At 36.6% G+C, this 21,463-nt stretch overlaps 1 pseudogene; it reads left to right on the top strand.

Moving 5' to 3' along the window:
• The first annotated feature begins 19,170 nt into the window (after positions 1 to 19,170).
• LOC122221481 lies at positions 19,171 to 19,654 on the top strand (annotated as a pseudogene).
• The last annotated feature ends 1,809 nt before the right edge of the window (positions 19,655 to 21,463 follow it).

Below are 21,463 nucleotides of genomic sequence, written 5' to 3'. Positions count from 1 at the left end.
TCTGGCTTAGAACAGCAGCAGCAAGTAAAAGAGAAGAAACATATAATACAGGGTACAATTATAGATGTGGTTTTGCTTAAAATATGAGGGTAATTGACATTGGATGTAATAAATCATTATAATGGTTCTAATCTAAGTAAAGGAAGTTGGTTACCATACTACTAAAGATGCAGAATGCAGAAGAGCGAAAAACCACCTGTAACCTGTGTTCTGCCCATTATTCTAGCATTAAGATAAGAGTAAGAAAATTATCTGGATTTATACAAGTTGAAAATATTACCAACTAGTCATTTCAGTAAAAACAAAACAAAACAAAACAAAACACACTAGGAGTATTTTTACTGCATAATAAATTCAGTAAAAGTTTACTCTTCTAAACTTCTAACAGTGGAAAAATCAACCCATATCACAATATCACTCCACTTAATATTTAACAAAATGAAGAAGCACAGTAAATACCAGCAAAAATTTCAGCAGTAGAAATCAAACAATATAATTTATAAATATATTCATTCAAAACCTTCATAAGATAGTTGCAAAAGTAACAAAAAGAAGGTTCTAATGAAAATGAGTGAGATTCAGTGTGGCTCTGAACCCTACCTGCAACCTTCAGAAGCAGGATGGGTGAGTCAATATTACCTCTGGCACTTGGAAAGAAACACACTACCCTATGTTATCCTAGGAAAGAGTATCCTAGACTTTCCACCTTCTAACTCAGATGAAAGATTGGACTGAGACTGAAGAAAGTGAAAAATGCATATTGTAATACATGGTAGGTCAACCATTAAGGAGAAGTATAATTGATACAAAAAAGACGACAAAATAATATCAAATAATAATATAATTAATATAATATATAATTAATTATAATATAATATCAAATGCTCAATTAAAACCAGAGAAGGCAGAAAAGAGGAGAAAATAGTAAACACACATGAAATGGATGGAAAAACTTTCACAAAAGTAATATTAATCCAATGAAACTAACAATCACCTTAAAATGAGTGTAATCATATTTAAATCATATAAATATGAGATTCTAAATACCAGTTAAAACACAGAGATTGTCTAGGCAAATTAAAAAGAAAATCCAACTATATGTTGTCTAAAAGAAACCCACTTTACATATAAAGTCGCAGGTTGACAATAAGGGGGTAGTGAAAGATAAAGCATGCTAATATAATCTAAAGAAAGCTGTAGTAACTACATTAATCTCAGGCAAAGAAGTTTTCCAAACAAGGAATATTGTGAGAGATAAAGAGAAGCACTACAAAATAATAAAGAGTCAATCCTATAAAAAGAAATATAATCCTAAATATATCTAACATAACCTGACTACAAAAATGTCAAAAACGCATGACACAAAAACTGATAAAACACACAGAAGAATTAGAAGAATCTACTATTAAAGTTGAAATTCAACAACCCTCTGTCACTAATTAGTAGATGAACCAGAAAAAGAATCAGTAAGAATATAGATGACCCAAATAACAGTATCAATCAACTTGATGTAATTGACATTATAGAATGCTCCATCCAACAGCACAATTGAACATTCATCAAGATAACCAATATACTCGACTATAAAACACATCCTAACAAATTCAAAAGAATATATATCATATAAGTACATCCTCAGATGACAATAGAATTAAACTAGAAATCCATAACAGAATAATAGTTGAAAATTTTTTAAATATCTTGTTTTAAAAAAACACATTTCTTAACAGCATATGAGTCAAAGAAGTGTCAAGAGAAAATAAAATTGAAAAAATGAAAATGAAAACACATGATCAGGGTGCCTGGGTGACTCAGTTGGTTAAGCATCCAACTCTTGATTTCAGCTCAGGTCATAATCTCACAGCTGTGAGATCAAACCCTGTATTAAGCTCCACACTGAGCATAGAGCCTGCCCCCTCTGCCCCTCCCCACTCACTCTCTCTCTCACTCTCTCTACCAAAATAAACATTAAAAAAAAAAAAAGAAAATACAAGTGATCAAAATCTGTGGGATTTAGTAAAAGTAGTGCTTAGAGGGAAATTTACATTATTAAGTGCACATATTACAAGAGAAGATGTATTTAAAACCAATAACTTCATTTCCCCTCTTTTAAACTATACCAAGTAGAGAAAATTAAGCCTAAAGCACACACAAACAAACAGAAGACTATGAATGAGAGGAGAAATCAATTAAATTGTTGGTAGGATGAAAAATGACCACCAGAAATTCAGGCCCTAATCACTGGAACCTATAAATGTATCTCATATTGCAAATAGGACTGTGCACATGTCACCAATTTAAGGATACCTAATGGGGAATTTGTCCTAGATTATCTTGTCTGCCCTAAATGTAATCACAAGTGTTCTAGAAGAGGAAGCAAAGGGAGATTTGAGATACGAAGCTGAAAGCAAGAAGTTGGAATGAAGCAATGAAGGGGTCACAAGGTGGAGGACTGCAGGCTGCTTCAGATTCAAGAAAAGTTAAGAAAACCCATTCTCTCCTAGAGTGTTCAGAATGAACCAGCCTGGCTGACACTTTGACTTTAGCTCAGTGACAGTGACCTCCAAAACTGTTGTTTTAAGCCATCAAATGTGTGGTAATTTGTTACTGCAGCCATGGGAAACTAATTTAAAACTAATTTAAACAAATTTAAAACAGGGAAATAACAGAGAAAGAAAAAGGAAACAATAAGTGGCCTTTATGGGGGTGCCTGGTTGGATCAGTCAGTGGAGCATGCAACTCTTGATCTTGGGGTTGTGAGATCAAGCCCCATGCTCCATTTTGGGCCTAGAGCTTACAGGGTAAAAAAAGAGGGAAGGAAAGAAAGAAAGAAAGAAAGAAAGAAAGAAAGAAAGAAAGAAAGAAAGAGGAAAACACACACAAAAAAAAAAACCTCTATAAAATTGATAAACATCCAGCCAGACTAACTAGGAAAAAGAGAGAGAGAGAGGACAGACATATTATCAATAAAAAAATAAAAGTAGGGCCATAATACTGATAAATAGGGATAATAAGTAACATAATAGACAACTATAGGCAAAAGTTTTTATAACATAGATAAAATGGATGAATGCTGCAAAGGACACAGGCTACCAAAACTCACAAAATGAGAAATAGATAATCTGAATAACACTCTACCTATTAAAAAATTAATCTATAATTAAAATCACTACAAAATATAAAGCACTAGGTACAAGCAGATTCACTAGTGAATTCTACCAAATATTTAAGAAAGAAATGATACCAAATTTCTACAGTCTTCCAGAAAATAATTTTCTTAAGAGAACACATCCCAACTCATTTTATGAGACCAATATTACCCTAGTAGCAAAAACAGATAAAAAATTACGGGAAAACTATGCCACTCTCTCTCATGAGCATAGACACAAAAATCTTTACACTAGCAAATCAAATACAATAATAAAATATCTATTACAGAAGAATTCAAGGCTGACTCAATCCTCAAAGATCAATCAATGCACTAGACATATAAACACACTGAATTTGTGTGTGTGGTCTTATTAGTGGATTCATAAAAAAAGCACTTGAAAAAAATCAACCCACATTAATGAAAAAAAAATACTAGGAATGGAAGTGATCTCCCTTAACCTAAAGAGAATATATTAAAATCCTACTGCTAAAATCATATGTAATGGTGAGTTATAGAATGAATCTCCAAGATTCAGACAAGGCTAGGACATCCTCTCGTGCTCCTGCTATATAAAATCATATTGGATGTCTTAGGTGATAAAATAAGACAAAGAAAATAAAAGGAGAAATAAAACTATACTGTTTGCCCAATAAATATAGTCTATGTAGAAAACCCAAAAGAATCTACAACAAGAAACTTCTGGTACTAATAAATAAGTAGAACATGGTTGCAAAATGCAAAATGAATACATCAAAGTTAGTTAATACCCTATATAGCAGCAGAAATTTGGAATTCGAATGTTTTAAATATACCATTTACAATAGCACAAACATATGTAAATACAGAGATCTAAATTTAGCAATATACGTATAGGATCTACATGAAGAAAACTACAAAACATTGATTTAATAAATCATAGAAGATCAAAATAAATATATCTGCCATGTTCACGAATTAGAAGATTCAATACTTTTAGAATGTCAATTATTCCCACTTCATCTACGAAATCAATGAAGTTCCAATAAAAAACCCAGAAAGATATTTTGTATCTATACACAAATTGGTTCCAAATTGTATATGGAAAGGCAAAGAAATAGCAGAGCCAATAGAAAACTAAAGAAGAATCAAGTTGGAGTATTGACTGACACTATCTAATGTCAAGACTTCTATAAAACTTACTCTAGCTTATAAATCTATAGTAATTAAAACACTGTAGTAATTATGAAATCCAAATAAACCTATACCATAGCCAAACTGTAAAACAGCAGTCATAGAGAGGAATCTTACATACAGGAAAAGAGAGAGAGAGAGAGAGACTACTTCAAAAGAACTCCATTGACATTGGCAGCCATCTAAACACTAACAGGGAAGCCAGAGCAATTTCCTCAAGGCCATGTGAGAAAATGTCAAACTAGAATGCCAAGTAAATTATTTTATGAGAATGATTGCAAAATAAAACATTTGAGGTAAATAAACATTTGAGGTAAAACAGAGATAGATTACTATCAAGAAATTGTCACTAATGAAACCTCCTAAGAATGTACTTTAAAAATAAAGTTTTGAGGGGTGCCTGGGTAGCTTAGTCGGTTAAGTGTCTGACTTCAGCTCAGGCCATGATCTCATGGTTTGTAAGTTCAAGCCCCACATCTGGCTCTGTGCTGACAGCTCAGAGCCTGCAGCCTGCTTGCTTCAGATTTTGTGGCTCCCTCTCTCTCTGCCTCTACCCTGCTTGTGCTCTCTCTCTCTCTCTCTCTCTCTCTCTCAAAAATAAGTAAACATTAAAAACATAAAGTTTTGAGAAGCAAAAAAGACAAGTAAATGAAATAAAACTGTGGACATGAAATTAAAGATAAGCAAACCTTTACTATATATTGATAATATTTAATTTATAAAACAAAAAACTGATACAGCTAAAAGGTTGAATAGCAATAATAAAGGTGAACAGAATTTTATCATTGTGTATTCCAAATTAATGCAACAATATTACTTAATTTTAAATGTTTACTTATGCATGTTGAAAGTTAATGGAGAAGTATAGAAATAAAATGTATACCTTTAAAACAATTAAAAGGGAAAAAATGGAATTCAGTCAATAATAACAATAAATACCTAAGTTACAAAAAGCCAGAAAATTATAATCTCCAAATCATATGATACAAATAAATCAAAATAAGTCAATAATCCAAATAAATGTAAATATTATAATCTTTTCAGTTGAAAACATAGATTTTCATTTTAAAAATCCTGACCAAAAAATAGCAGGTATAGTTCCATTAAAATCACCCTATTATCACTTCTGTTCAACATAGTATCAGAGGTTCTAGCCAGCACAAGTTGACAAATTAAAAACAAACAAGCAAAAAAAAAGGTGAAAATTAGGGTGGAAAAACAAATTTGTTATTATTTTCACATAGTAACATTATCTATTTGGAAAACTTCAAATAACCTATAAAAATTATTGGAATCAATAGATATGACCAGTCTTCTTACCTGTAAGATCAAAAATGAAATTTATTCTGGGGCGCCTGGGTGGCTCAGTCCGTTGAGTGTCCGACTTCGGCTCAGGCCATGATCTCACAGTTCGTGGGTTTGAGCCCCGCATCAGGCTCTGTGCTGACCGCTTGCTCAGAACCTGGAACCTGCTTCAGACTCTGTGTCTCCTACTCTCTCTGCTCCTCCCCTGTTCATGCTTTTTCTCACTCTGTTTCTCAAAAAAAAATAAATAAATGTAAAAAAAAAATTTTTAAAAATGAAATTTATTCTATGTTTATATATACCAGTGATAGACAATGAAATTTCTAGAATTTAAAGTAGTATTATATATCATCATTTAAATAGCAACAAAGAAATAACAACCTCCATAGTAATAAACACACCAAAGAAGAAAATTATAAAACTTTTAATTCAAAGATACTAAGAAAGTATCCAAAATAATTATATTTTTAAAGATATTGTACCAATTTATAAAGATGTCAGTACTTCCCAATCTATATGAAGAGTCATTGTAGTGCCAACACACACTGCAACAAAATTTTCATTGACTTCACATGTTCAACTAAAATGTACATGGAATTCAAAAGGCAAAAGAATATTCCTTTTTGAGAAAACAAAAGTATATTTGGTGAATATATATTTGACCTAGAAGAAATAAGGATCTTACCAAAGGAAGAAGACATTAAGATATTAAGTGGTATGATACTAACATGGTCATGGAGAAATAAATAAATGGCATAGAACAGGAAGCCAAGAAGAATACCCACCCACATGAAAATATTGATATATGACAGAAATGTCATTACAGGCCTTTGGAGAAAAGATGGATTATTTACTAAGTAGTGATAGAAAAAATGAGTATTGATATAAAAAAGCTAAAAACCTATGAAATGGTCATTTACAAAATTTTGTCAATATGTAAATTCATCGATTAGAAAGGAAAAAGTTTTTAAAGAGAATATAGATTTGCTGCTCAATTTTGGGAATAGAAGGATATCTTAAGATACGTAAAGCAGACGCAAAGATTGAACATTTTGACACTATAAAATTACGAACCCCTCTCAATTAATAGATACCTCAAAGAAAATGAAAATAAAAGCCACTAGCTGGAAAAAAATGTTTGAGACAATTATAATATACAATAAATACTGGTAAAGTCTCTACTTCGAATAATAGCAATTTCCCAAATATCATCTCCAGAGCACTGAATATCCTCTAGCCTAGAAAAGGAATGTTACTTTACATTTTTCTAACATAAGAACTACAGGAATTGATTCTACCCAAATCCAGCAGGGACAGAGCAAGATGCAAATACTCAGGGAGTCTAAAGCAATCTAATATCATAGGCCAAATATTAGTAGCATATTGATTGCAATTTCTATCCAGTGCAAAAATCTGTATTTTGTTAGTGTACTGCATATGGATTGTATATTCTACTTTATGGATGGGATTGGAAAGCATTTCCTCCTGAGTACCACAGAAAGTTAGCTGTGTATATAATTTGATATCTTTAGATTGCATAGCAACACATTTCCCAAGCACTTCCTGATGTGAAATTTAACTTGAAAGTTAGATTTGTATGCTCCAGCTCATGAAGTTGACACTGTTCTGACTACCACCACGGGCAAGTTATTCTCTGCATGGTATGGAATTTTGGAATTTAATTAGAGATGCTACATGATTTCAGTTACTTGTGAATTGTTGAAATGGAGATTTGATAATCCTCAGGAAAATGTTGTTCTGACAGAGAAAAAGAACAGATATGTAGTTAATTTGCATTTTAGTGTTTGATGTAAGGGTGACCGCTTTAGAGAAAATTGCAAAATTGTCTATCGCTTATCGCTTACTCATAGGTTCTGTGTCTGATGTGACATTCCTCCAATGACTATACGATTGATCAGGAAGTTACAGAAGCAGGAATTTTGATGTTAATGGTAATTAAGACTAAAGGCAATGCCAGTAGCTCTGAGGGACAGGAAACTGAACTGATTTTTACATAAAAAAGGCACCGGTACAAATTGTGGCATGCATAACGCTATATTGTACGTGATTTTGTGTATCTATAACCACCACTGTACCATCTGCCCCAGAAAACAAGGGCTTTATTAAACCTAACTCCTTGCATTTTACATGGAAGGCACTCAGTAAATATTTGCTGAATGAAGAACTGAATGGCTAGATGACGAGATCTTTTTCTCCTTAATGAACAGATTTTACAGGAACAAATAAAGATTAACCAGATTAAATACAAAGACGATTTTTCCAGGGTCCTGTGGTAGATATGCTATATTCTAGCAAATGTGCATTCTTAGAGAACCACCAAAGCATGCTGCCAACAGTTCTGTAGGAGAGGGGGTAAGGCATTTAGGATTAGAGTCAATTTTAAAATGATGCAATTTTAAAATGTTGTAAGCATAAATGCTATGAAAAAAGTGAGTTATTATCAATGATGATTTTTCAGTCGTCTCTATACATTGTGGTTTAAATGAAGCCAGGTAAGTGCAAGTTCATTATATAAATTTTACAAAGTGCTCTTTAAATATTGGTGTTTTCATTTTATAAAGCACATTATAAAGTGTGTTCATATAAAGCGGAGCCTCATAAATTTGATATTTCCCAAGGACAAATGGTATAATTATATTATTGACCAGAAAAACAGTGTATATTTTAAAACCACTCAATAAAGGGTTACTTAGTGCAAACTTCTGCAATAAATGTAATAGTAAAAATAGACTCTAGATCTTAAACAGAACACATAATATATTTTACACATGCACCTCCTAAAATAATAGATGTATAAGTATATACTCAGCACATGAAACAATTGTTTTCATTTGTTTGTTAAACATTTAACCTAAAAGAACATTAAATATTTAGAAAATAATTGTTGTGATTTAAAATTAAAATTTCATGATGTTTACCAGAATGTTCTAGGTTACTATAAAGTGATGTCAGAATAAATTTGTTTTGAATTATTTTCTAAGAAATCAGAAGCATTCAAAATATTTCCACAAATTTCCTGGTCACCCCAAAACAGTATAATGCTTGGTATGTATTTTTTATTGTTGTTATTTGTAGTAGTGATAATGATGATAAGATTTTAAATTGTCTAAAGATTAATCAAATCTTTCTTTCCTTAATCTTTCCTACAAATCTATTTTATTCTAAATAGTCTTAAAGCAACATATGATAGAATCAGAACTTCAGTCTTCACAGGAAAAACATGCAAGGAAAACTGTTATAAATTTTATCTGAAACTCTTAAGAAGATTCTAAACTTCTTTAAATGATATGTTAAAATAAGCATAAATATTCAAACAACATATGCTGATTTTCATTGTGTCTTCACTCAGCTAATGGATTAAGGCACCTAGAGGATGGGCATTAATTAGGTAATGCTCAGTAAGTAGAGAAGGGAAATAAACTTCCTACTTTGTTAAGGTAAGATTTATATCCTTGACTTCAGGAAAAGTGGATGAATTGAATAAAAGAGCTGACATTTGTAAAGTCTTGAGTATATGCCAAGCACTAATTTATGTGATTTATATTAACCCCACAACAACTGAGTGAGGCTAATACCATTATGCAGTCCATTTCACAGATGAGGAAACTGACGTACAGAGAAATTAAGCAACTTGAACTGACATTCAGACCTAAACAATCTACTCTGGAGCCCAGGCTTTTAACAATTAGGCAAACTGCCTTGCGATGGATTAGATCTATTTGAATTGAAACAATTTTGGGGGTCAGAAGCTACTGGCGCTATACTGTGAAGGAAGGAAAGACATGGAACACAAAGCTTCTGCCCTGTAGCAGCTTTCAATCTCATAGATGTTCATAAATATTGAACACTTAGAAATGTATGCACAGATTTTTGGCATGCCAAATTATCTTTTTATCTGATGTTCAGATCTACATATTTCCAACTCCCTTCTCTGAATTCCTTGGTATGAAGTGGCCTGGATTGTGTATTTTGGCACCTAATCATCTACTTGTTCCTGTTGTGGGCAGGGTCACTCGGTTGGACAATTCATTGAATGCCTATATTGTATAAGGAATTATAGTGACATTATTTTTGTCCTTTTTCAACCAGATGTCTTCAACCCCGGGTCCTAGGTTATATAAAGACTACAAGAGGCCACCATGCACGGTTTCAATGGAATTGATTTCTAAATTCTCATATTCTTATATGTCCTTCTTAAAATTTATCTGAGAACAAATCTAAATTCATATAGTATGTTCCTACTTCATACAGTTACAGGCACATTCCTTTCTCACCCCTAATTTTAATATGGTAGATTAACCAAAGCTTTAAAAAACTCTAGGATGCTAAACAAAGGGATACATTTAAATATTGGTTACAGGAAATTTTCCTTTAATCATTATTGAAAGCTGTCTTAAACCTTAAAAACCTTTCTTTTTATACACTGACACACACATAGGCATACAATATCAATACAAATGCACATACATAGAGTTTTATATTTAAAATGGATATTCTGACCTAAGACTAAAGACTACATTCAGAATAGCCAAAGCATAAGTTACTGATGCTCTTTTAAAATGTCAATATTTTATACTTTCTTCAGGAGTATTAAATTCTGCAAGTTTATTAGAAAAACATGTTGTTGTTTTTTTCAGATGTTTTATTAAATTATGTAGTTTAAACTGACTTTATAAATATATGAAATATTTATCACTATGTTAATGAATTTTTAAGTTTTTTTCACATTTAAAAATGAAGCATAGATTATTTATCTCTTAATTTGAAGAAATATACTTATTTCACCTTACAATTAAAAAAAACCCTAAGATGTACACTTAAAATATGGAGGCAAGTATAAGTTATTCTTTCACTGTTTCAAATTATTGTTTCCCAAACTATTTCATAAATAAGTAGTAAAACAAATATGAAGAGAAAAAATTGAAGAGAGCCTAGAGAAAGCTACAACTACTTAAGCTCTCAAAGAACAGAGTTCCTGGAATCTACAGAAAATTTTATAAGTGAATTTCCACTGTTTAAGCTGAGCATGTATATTAAAAGACATGAAATACTAGAAGTTTAAAAAACATACACTAATACTCCACTGTAAACAATCTGTAGTCATCAGTCTTGCTGGGAATTAAATAATGACTCTTAGTATGGCAATGGTTGATACACATCTTTCTCTGTAGCATTGATGGAATATTTTTGCTACCACAATGTCCCATAACATTCACTAAAGCTCTGTGTTGTACATCCATAAGCATTTGTTTACTCATGAGTCTGTTGATTAGCAACAGACTAATCAACTGGGAAAACTAGAAGACTCACCTCCACTCTATGGGTCTCTTATCTTCCAGTAGCAACCAGGGCATCCCTCATAGCAATACGAGAAATATAAGAGAGCAAGTAGAGGGGCAACTGAGTGGCTCAGCTGGCTAAGTGTCCAACTTTAGCTCAGGTCATGATCTCATGGTTCATGGGTTCAAGCCTTGCATTGGGCTCTGTGCTGAGAGCTCAGAGACTGGAACCTGCTTTGGATTCTGTATCTTCCTCTCTCTTTGCCCCTCCCTGCTCTCTCTCTCTCGTTCTCTCTCTCTCTCTCTCTCTCTCAAAAATAAATATTGAAAAAAAATTTTTTAAAAAATAAGAAAGCAAGTAGACACACTCAAGGCTTCCTGAGGCCTTGACTTAGAATTGGTAGAAAAATACTTCTAGCTCATTTCATTGACCAAAGCTAGTCAAATGACCAAACCCCATATAGAACACTATAAGGTTATACAGCAAAGGTCATGGTTACAACAAGAAGTAAAAAAAAAATTGTAATCAGAGCAATTTTTGCCATCAAGCTCAGATATATACATACTGGATTACATTGTTTTTCCTTATTATTTTTTCAGAACAGTGAAATCTGTTTGCCTAGATGTTAGTTTGGAGACATTTTTAATAGTTTTGAGGTAAAGTGACCATTTTCTGCAAAGTCTCATGTACGGGGAAAAAAAAAACCACACTTTATATAGAATCAGAATTTCCAAGCCATATATTTCAATGTACAGGAGAACTAAAACATGTACTATTATGTTTATAAAAGAGGTAAAGGAAAGACTTCACAATGTAGGTAGGGCGCAGGGTCAATTTGATTATTCTTCCTGCTTTTTATATTTGCTGTATTTAGTACCTTCCTCTTATATATGGTACTTTTTTCTCTACTTGTCTATTAATATAATGATCATGTATTTTAGCTGTAATAGATAGAAAAATCATGGGTCAATAATCAGAAGATAAAAATAAATTAGTTTTAATACTGAACCAGAGTCTTCATTTCTTTGTGAATTTCCTTGTTTTATTTTGTTTCTTTTTTAATTTTTTAAACGTTTATTTATTTATTTATTTATTTATTTTTATTTTTAAATTTTTTTTTTAACGTTTATTTATTTTTGAGACAGAGAGAGACAGAGCATGAACGGGGGAGGGGCAGAGAGAGAGAGGGAGACACAGAATCGGAAGCAGGCTCCAGGCTCCGAGCCATCAGCCCAGAGCCCGATGCAGGGCTCGAACTCACGGACCGCGAGATCGTGACCTGAGCTGAAGTCAGACGCTTAACTGAGCCACCCAGGCGCCCCAAACGTTTATTTATTTTTGAGAGACAGAGAGAGATAGAGCATGAGCAGGGGAGGGGCAGAGAGAGAGGGAAACACAGAATCCGAAGCAGGCTCCAGGCTCTGAGCTATCAGCACAGAGCCTGACGCAGGTCTCGAACCCACAAATTGCGAGATCATGACCTGAGCCAAAGTCGGACACAACCAACTGAGCCACCCAGGCGCCCTTCTCTTGGTGAATTTCTTAAAGTGAATGATCTTTCATTTTATCTTCTCTGTCTTCACATATATTAATTTGTAGAGCATATTAACAGTGTAAGAGACAACAAATTTTGTGACTAAATGGTGGTGTTTAAAGAAAATTGTGTTTGTGAGGAAAACCCTAGATGAGGAAAGAGTTTTACATGTATTTGCAGATATCACAGTATTTTCACTGTTTAGCAAAAAACAAAATATTAAATTATTACATTTTAATCTCTGGATAGGAAAAGCTTTATGTGATATCAATTAAGAAATGTCAACAAGGGGGGCACCTGGGTGGCTCGGTGGGTTAACATCTGATTTCAGCTTGGGTCATGATCTCATGTTTCACGAGTTCAAGCCCTATGTCAGGTTCCACACAGAAAACACAGAACCTGCTTGGGATTCTCTCTCTCACTCACTCTCTCTGTCTCTCTCTGCTCCATCCTCACCCTCTCTCTTGCTTTCTCTCAAAGTAAATTAAGTGAAAGAAAGAAAGAAAGAAAGAAAGAAAGAAAGAAAGAAAGGTCAACAAGGGAAATGGTGTATTCACATAGAGCATCAATTACTAAATCTAGTAAGTGGTGTAGAGTCAGGTAGAGATATGGCTTTTGTCTATGCAAATACTTAAGTCAGTCTTATGAAAAATCACTAGCATTAATCTTAAAACTATATTTCACAGAATATGCTACTGAAAAATAATAGAGTCTTGATGATAATAGTGACAACGTATTTTCCCTCCTGTACAGCAATAACTGGTAAAAGCAACAAGCTCATGATAGTGAATCATGTTCCATTTCTCCCAGAATATACACTCTTTTCTAACCTTTATGTCTAGTTTTAAATTTCACTAATGTTACACCATTCTGTGAACACACATTTCGTGCCTTCTACATGAAAAGCACTGGACTAGACATTCGGGTTTAAAAAAAAAAAAGGAAGGGGGGGGATGGGCAGTGGCCTCCTCCTAAAGTTGCTCACAAAATATTAACAGAAATAAGACATGTATGCAAATAGCTAGAAGATAAATGTCTAGTCTTTATAAAAAGAGAAATAGACAAAGTCTTGAACTTCAGAAGAGGGACAATAATACTACACCATATCAAAGCTATTATTGGTTGCCTTAGCAAATAAGGAATGTAATTCAGTCACATAAGCAACAAGTATTTTGAAGTTTCCTCTCTGGCTCCAGTAACATGCTAGCAACTGTGATAGAAAACAAAATAAAACAAAAAGACAAGCACAGTGACTGGCCTCCATGATTTGTCTCTAGTCACCTAGAGAAAGACTTGATGCAGCACAGAATGCAAGTGCATTTAGGGCCAACAAAAAAGAGATCAGTGGAACCTGGCAAGAAATGCTTCAGGAAGAAATAAAACCCAAAGTGAGATGGAAAGACAAGGGTAGACAATGGCTGAGGTGAAGGCAAGGGCACGAACAGAGATGGAGAATCCATAACAAGCATCTGTGCTCCAGGAGAAGGGAGCAGATACATTCATTTTTATAAATGTCTTTTTGGAGGACATAACAATGAAATAAAAACTTATTATAATAAGGGAAAGAGCAGACAAAAAGAGAAATGGAATTTAAATAGTAAAATTTGATTCAAAATGCCATCAGGGGAACTTCTAGTTTCATAAATGAGTCAAGATTTGTTTGGCAGCTAACTGAAGGATGGATTGGAAGAGGCAGAGAGAGGAGAAACAGATGTCAGGAAAAATTCAAATCCTTTTGCCAATCTAGAACTATATTCCATTCTTCACTCCCCCTTGAGGAATGAAGGATTTATTTCCCCATCTGCTAGGAGTGCTGCCAGCAGACAACTTTAAGTTGTCAACCCCCGTTGAGGATTCCTTCAGCGAAAGAGAAGGACCTGCCAAACATCACACCCCCTTCCCCGGGAGGCCTGCATCCAGTCTACTTGCCTCAGACGGGGAGATCTCGAAAGGGTCATGCTATCCTCAGAAGTTTAGAAGCTTAACTTCTTCCTCAGCCCAACATCCTTCCCCTTCCCCTTCCCCTTCCCTTCCTTTCCCTCCCCCAGGGTCATCTCAGGGGCACTCCCCAACAGACCTCCATCTTAGAGTCAGCTTCACAGGGAACACAAGTTGTGAAATTCTCTTTTGCTTCTCTTTACATAACTGTAACTGTTCTTTGAGGTACACAACGGTGCCAGAATGGATGTGATAACAGTGCCTTGGCAGCTATGTGCCCTTGTTGCCTGTCTCTGTTCCTGCCTTAAGGAGCTACTCTTATGCTGACATCTATACTAAGTACTTCCACAGGGCACAGAAGCACTGTAAAAACAATGGCGATACCTACAAAAAATACTTTCTTTCTCATTTTTGAAGAGTAATGACTAACTATATCTTAAAATTTTTCCCTCAGTCCATTTACCCCGGAGCCATCTTTCCCTTTCAAGAGGACATTATTTCACATAAATTTAAAACATATTGTCGATTCCCTCCTCTCTTCAGTGTACCTCCCGACTATCACCATCACCTCACTTCACCTCCACTCTGGGTAATCCTGTGGGCTGAATTACTCACTTTATGACCTAACTTCACCTTCACCATTTATAACAGCTTAGGCCATAAGAATTATGAGAAGAAAGGACAGGTTTATTTGCTGGTAGGTTGGTCTTCTCTGTAAAAGGTCCAGAGGGCATACGTTTTCCTTTGGAGACTTTTAATGGGAGCAAGCTTTAACAAGTAGAACTAGACTAAATGAAAAAGCCCTATTCATCTACCCATGTTCCCTTTTTAAAAAATATGTATTTTATGTGTGCAGGAACCTGCTTTCAAATAATGTTTCAAATGTTGTAGCTTTCAAAATGTGATCGTGCTAAATCTTTAAAAGTCATTTTGACCATTAGAAAATACTATGGGCTTTTTTTTTTAATTTTTTTAACGTTTATTTATTTTTGAGACAGAGAGAGACAGAGCATGAACAGGGGAGGGTCAGAGAGAGAGGGAGACACAGAATCTGAAACAGGCCCCGGGCTCTGAGCTGTCAGCACAGAGCCCGACAAGGGGCTCCAAACTCACAGACTGTGAGATCATGACCTCAGCTGAAGTTGGACGCTCAACCGACTGAGCCACCCAGGCGCCCCTATGGGTTTAACTAAGATACTGGAGAGACCAAGGTGATACTTAAAATGAAAGATAAAGCAGGCATACCTGATACAACGTGTTCTCCACATATTCAGGGAGCAGAACCTTCTTTAATGGAGCTAAAAGAAAATCGCCATCATTCTTCTACAAAACTGTTTACTCATTGGCTCACTAGGGAAGAAAAGCCACATCTTTTGATTAAGTGCAAATTCACAAGCAAAGCTAAAAGGTCACAACTTCTATCATTTAATTCATTTGAAGGAGAATGCTCCAGTTAAAGTAAGAATGGCTCACACTGTTTTCAGAGTCAAAAACCCTTGGCCTGAGGGCTGGTCTTCTGGAGATGCTGGCAGGGGTGAGTTTACTCTAGGGGCTTTGGGCCCAGGCTGGAGAATGCCCAGTGGGAGGTGAGAGTGAGGTGAGGTTTTCTGAGGAATGAGGAAATGATGGCTGCAGGGGTTATCTCCCAGGGAGCTTTGTTTATCGGGGATAATAAAGGCAGATCCAAGGGCCTACACCTGCACAACCCCTGGGCACACCGCTTCTACCGCAGCTGTGTGATCTAGGCCTGGGCTCTCTGCCCTTGCCCCGGGAGCTCAGCGGGCGTTTGTCCCGAGTGTCCAGCCCTAAGACCAGGGCTCCCACAACCTGAACCCAGCCCTGCCCCCTGGCCAAAATCAACAAGCAGAAACAGACGCCAGCCCTCCTGCCAACAGCCAGCCTCTTCCTGCCCTTGGGCCCACGGGGTCGCGGGGAAACCTTTGAGAGCCCCCCCCCCCATCCCAAGAGTGGCAACCTCTAAGGCCTAGCAAATTGGGGAGAGCAGCGTGCGTAGGAAGGAAGAAACCACCACCGGGGCTCCCCAGGGTCACCACGGGGCTCCAGAGGCCTGAGCCACTCTGGCTCTGGGCACAGGCAGACTAGAGGACAGTGGGCTGGGGTCGCAGACAGGGCCCGGAGTCTCACCCAGCCTGGAGGGAGGGGAAATATTTCTTTCCAGCCCTCTTGTCCAGGTAGTTCCTGTGAAGTAGGAGAAGGAAGAGGGAGATTTCCTCAGTTCTGAGCCCACCCAGCCCTCAAGCACACCTTCCCCCTTACTCCTAGGTTACATCTTCTGGCTCTTTTTTCCCTTTGGAGGGAATTGGGTCCTAACTAATGAGGAATGAGAGAGAGAGAGAGAGAGAGAGAGAGAGAGAGAGAGAGAGAGAAAGAAAAGATTTTCTTTCCTGAAGGAAAGAAAGTGATATCATTTTGCTGAGATTAGATTGTGCACCTGAGCAGGTGTCTAGATGTTCCATCAAATCGTTATAAGTCCTAAAAACTGAATTTCTTGCATTTGGAGGGAAACTTCAATTTAAGTCTAATCTTACTTGCATCTGTAGTAGTCCCCCATCCATGAGAAATGCTTCCAAAAGCCCCAGTAGATGCTTGTAACTGCATATAGTACTGAACCCTATATATACTATGTTTTTTTATAGGTACCTACCTATGATAAAGTTTGATTTATGAGCTATGCACAGTAAGAGATTAGCATAAAATAGGATAATTATAATAATATAGAAGTTATGTGAATGTGCCCTATCAAGCTCTGTCCTTCTTACAATATCTTATTGTACTGTACTCACCCGTCTTGTAATGATGTGAATACAGAGGGGAGAACGAGATAGGCATTACAACTTAGCATTAGGCTACTAAAGACCTTCTCAGGATAAACGAGGATCTTCTGCTGTTAGACTGTGGTTGACCCTGGGTAACTGACACCACAGAAACAGAAAACTGGGATAAAAGGAAATCACTGTATTATCTGTAGTCACTAGGGCTCTCTACCAGTTCAAAAATGCAAATGAAGTACATTTCACATAGATATAGTACGCAGGAAGAAAGAAAAGGAAAAAGAAAAGGGAAAGAAAATAAAAGAAGGAAGGAAGGATGGAAAGAAAGGAGGAAGGAAGGAAGGGAGGAAGGAAGGGAGGGAAAGAGAAAGAAATTAGCCTGAGACCAACCATCAGATTAATTGTGGAGAGCAAAACTAACCAATTAAGTATTCATTTCCAGGGAAGCACACAGCTGAAGTCAAAAAGGGAGAAAAGGTTAGTCAACAGATTTTCCTTCTCAGATATTATAAATTGATTTAATTTTTTCTGAGTTTACACCTGGAGACCTATGGAAGAAATGTTTTGCTATATAGATTGTAAGCTATGTTATACTGTTAATTTTGTTTCTAAATAAATCTAAATGTAAATGAGTCTCTTACTTATGCAGAAATTTAGCTAAATAATAATGTATTAAATCAAAAGTTGTATTATTCTAATTATCATCTCAAATGTTACAATACTGAGTCCCTCACACAATACTGAGACAAAACTGTCTTTAAAGATAGCTTTAAAGATAAAAGCTAATGGGGAAAAAACACTTTCATGTTTTTTGGTAACCAATTAATGAAAACTGCCCTTCAACTGGGAAAAGAAATAGTTTTCTGGTAGGATATACCCTTTCTAAGGAGAGAGAGAGAGAGAGAGAGAGAAACCTCAAGGCAACCTAGCTATATGCATATGTGGCAACATCCCTCAGGACCTTGTAACAGGAGACCACCTAATCCGACTGTATGTTTATGTGTTACCATATATGGGAGACAAAGAAATAGAAAATGTAAAAAACTATGCCATATGGCGTTGAGGGCTTAGTTCATGCAGTACGAACCCAACTGAGCAGTGCCTGCATGAATAAAGTTGTTTCCTGGAAAGAAAAGCCTCCCTGTCAAGACTCTCTGTTCAAGAATCCTGCTACAGTTTAAGCTCTTACAGTCTAATACCTGGGTTGATATTAGCTAAAGAAGTTTAAACTCCAACAGCATGTGAATAGACTATAATTTGTATGAGAGATGGCTGGGTAGCTGAGTCAATTGAATAACCAACTCTGGATTTCCACTCAGATCATTATCCCAGGATCATGGGATGAAGCCACACACAGGGCTCTGTGCTGAGCAGGAGCCTGTTAAGATTCTCCCTCTCCCTGTCTCTCTCCTACTGCCCCTCTCCCCTGCTCACATCTCTCTCGCTCTCGCTCTCTCTCTCTCTCAAATTAAAAAAATAAAAATAAAACAAAATGAAGAATATAATTTTATGAGAATATCATGGAGAGATCTCAAAAATTCACTCTATTTTATGTCTAACTTTGAAATTTCAAATGTGATTAAAAATAAGCAATAGATAATGTTACAAAATATTTACTTTGCTGAACACTGTTTTCTATTGAATGTTGCCTTTTCCCCCAACTTACCTATCTAGTTCGCTCTTGGAACCTCTGTGACTAAAATAATCAGTTGATTACTGATTAATGTATCTCAGTCATCACTTTATGATTTCTTGAATAGTTACCATTTTTTAATGGTAGTTCCATTTTCCCCCTCAAGGCTCTTCATTGTCCTGAAAAATGCATTTTAGTGGTGTGGCTTACCATGAGTGAGGCAAATTTGACCAATGTTACTGACCTTTGAACAGGCATCTTTACATTCTCTCAAAAAAGGCAAAATGTCCCCTTCTCTTTGCTCCAACAGGTGCAGGCAGCTGGCAAGCTGAGGCCCTGCAAGGCCATGAAGGTGAAGAAGAGAGGCTGCAGTGGTGAGGCTGGGATAGGGACACAGCCTGTTCCAGGGGCCTCTGGCCAAGCCTGGAGCGCCAGCCCAAGCCGCAGCTTCAGAGCAAAGGGAATCTGGGTCTGGGAGAGAGCCGGGCCTCTGCGGAGGAACAGCTGTAGGGCAGGAGGATGTGCTGGGGCAGCCGCGGATCACTGCTGGCAACTTACCTATGCTTACTCGAGGAGAATATCTACAAAATCGACCTCATCAGGTTCAAGATTTGAGACACGGATTCAGGCACTGTCCTCTTTGAAATCAAGAAGCCCCAGCCTCAGAGTGGTTGCTCAGCAACCGGCGGGACCTGGACCCCAATGGTGGGTGCTTTGTCCACCATGAGTATACACCTGCCTTCCTGGGTCAGAGGCAAGTGGGAGCCACGGTGGAGTCCACGGTGGGAGACAAGTCTGTCAACCACTTTCTCATGATTGAGAGGCACTAAATCGCAACCAGCTCCAGGTCTGCCTGGGGAGTGTTCCAAGAGCCCTGAATCCGGAGTCAACTATGGGAGGGAGGGTGCCTCATGTCCCACATCCAAATCAGCGAAGCCCATGGGCCTGGAGCATGGGGTGGGATGGTAGGAGGTCTGTCTGCCTCCATGTCCAGAAATGCCTCCTGGGAGAGAGGTAGCCAGGACTTCCTGACAGCATAGTTGGGCTTTTTTGGAGCTTAAGCGTAGTGTTCCCATATCTAGGCTTTGACGAAGTCAGGGCAGGGACTCATTCCTTGTCCCCTGCCCACCACCAACAGGCCATTTAGAGTTGTAAATTCACAGATGAAGATCCATGGTGGGGTTTGGCTTCCATGACTCCCAAGGGAGTCTGGGCCCTGGGCCCACCCCAGGCGTTACCATCCAGGGCCCAGCCACTGCCTGTGATGTGTGGGAGGGACTGGACCAACTGAATATAGTTTTCAAAAACTTTCTCCTTTTCTTCTTAAAAAGAAAAAAAAAAAAAAAGCAAAGTGTTGGAGAAACAGGGGTCTAAACAGAAAATAAATAATGTAACAAATTAGGATCAAAGGCAATTAAATAGTGACCATTTTAACATTTTCTCTTGTTTACTAATATCTTCATTTCCTTACATAAACTGGCTCACACTTATATGGATTTTATTCTCAAAATAGCTTAGTCTACACATAGCTGCACAGCACTTCAGTTTATTAATTGTAGTATCAAAATTTACTACAACTTACAACTCTTAAATGTAGCCTGCTAAAATAGTCAAATAGTATATTTAGATTAAAAAAACATGCTCATTGAGAAAGATAGTATATTTCCATTTTCTGTGTAGAATAATTTTGCAAAAGGGACAACACAAACTTAAAGGATTGATTGCATGAGAATTTGTTTAATAATCCCAGAATAGCTCAAGAAACATCAGAAAAGTTTGTGAGGAGACATGAGAAATGGCTTCTAATTTCAAATGTAAAAAATCACAAGCATTTTTTATTTAAAAATATCCATTTTTATATATGCTTTCCTGTCCTCTTCCTAGAATGTTTACAACCTAAAAATAGACATTGCTTTGTTAAATATATTTCTACTGGATATTGGTTGTTTCTTTCATTTTTTTAATACTGGTAATTTCTTAGTAAAAAGTTCAATACATATTTTTTTGACAATGATAAGATCTATTCAGTCTTCAAGTACTTAAGTTTTGATACTCATTTCTCTGGATACACATTGGACATAATACGGCTTTGCCAAGATCAGATGACTTGGGAAAGGTTCATGCTCAATCTCCTGGATCCCTGGAGCAGCAAAAGGCCTAACAGCAGAAAGAGTAAGGCACAAGAAAGCCAGAAAGCCACCTGGGGAGCAATGTGGTTTGTTAGGTCTGTGTAGTTACAGCCTGAGTAATTGCAGGGTGCTTGCTACGGGAACAATTTAGTTTTCTAGGTCTCTGGAGCCCTGCAACAAGCAATAGATCAGACTAGCCACCAAGGAAAGAGCTCATGTTACACAGCCCTACATATGGCAAGGAAGGCAAAACAACAAAGGATAGGAATCAATCTTTTTTATGACCTCCACTGGAACACCAAAGTAACATCATATGGTACAAGACTAAGTGACCCACCTTGGGAGAAGGCAATTGTACCAACTCTTTGACGCATGAAAGCAGCTCTGTGGATCTTTGGGTGAATGATACATGGCTTCTAAGTATACTGTTGGGAGGAACATGTCTCATCCAAGAGTGAAATGTTTTGCACCATTATTTTCTAGGCTGGGTTGTAGAAACAAGGCTGCTGT

This window comes from Panthera leo, chromosome B3 (genome assembly GCF_018350215.1).
Source record: "Panthera leo isolate Ple1 chromosome B3, P.leo_Ple1_pat1.1, whole genome shotgun sequence".
In the NCBI taxonomy this organism is placed as follows: domain Eukaryota; kingdom Metazoa; phylum Chordata; class Mammalia; order Carnivora; family Felidae; genus Panthera; species Panthera leo.
This window is presented reverse-complemented; position numbering and strand designations above follow the sequence as displayed.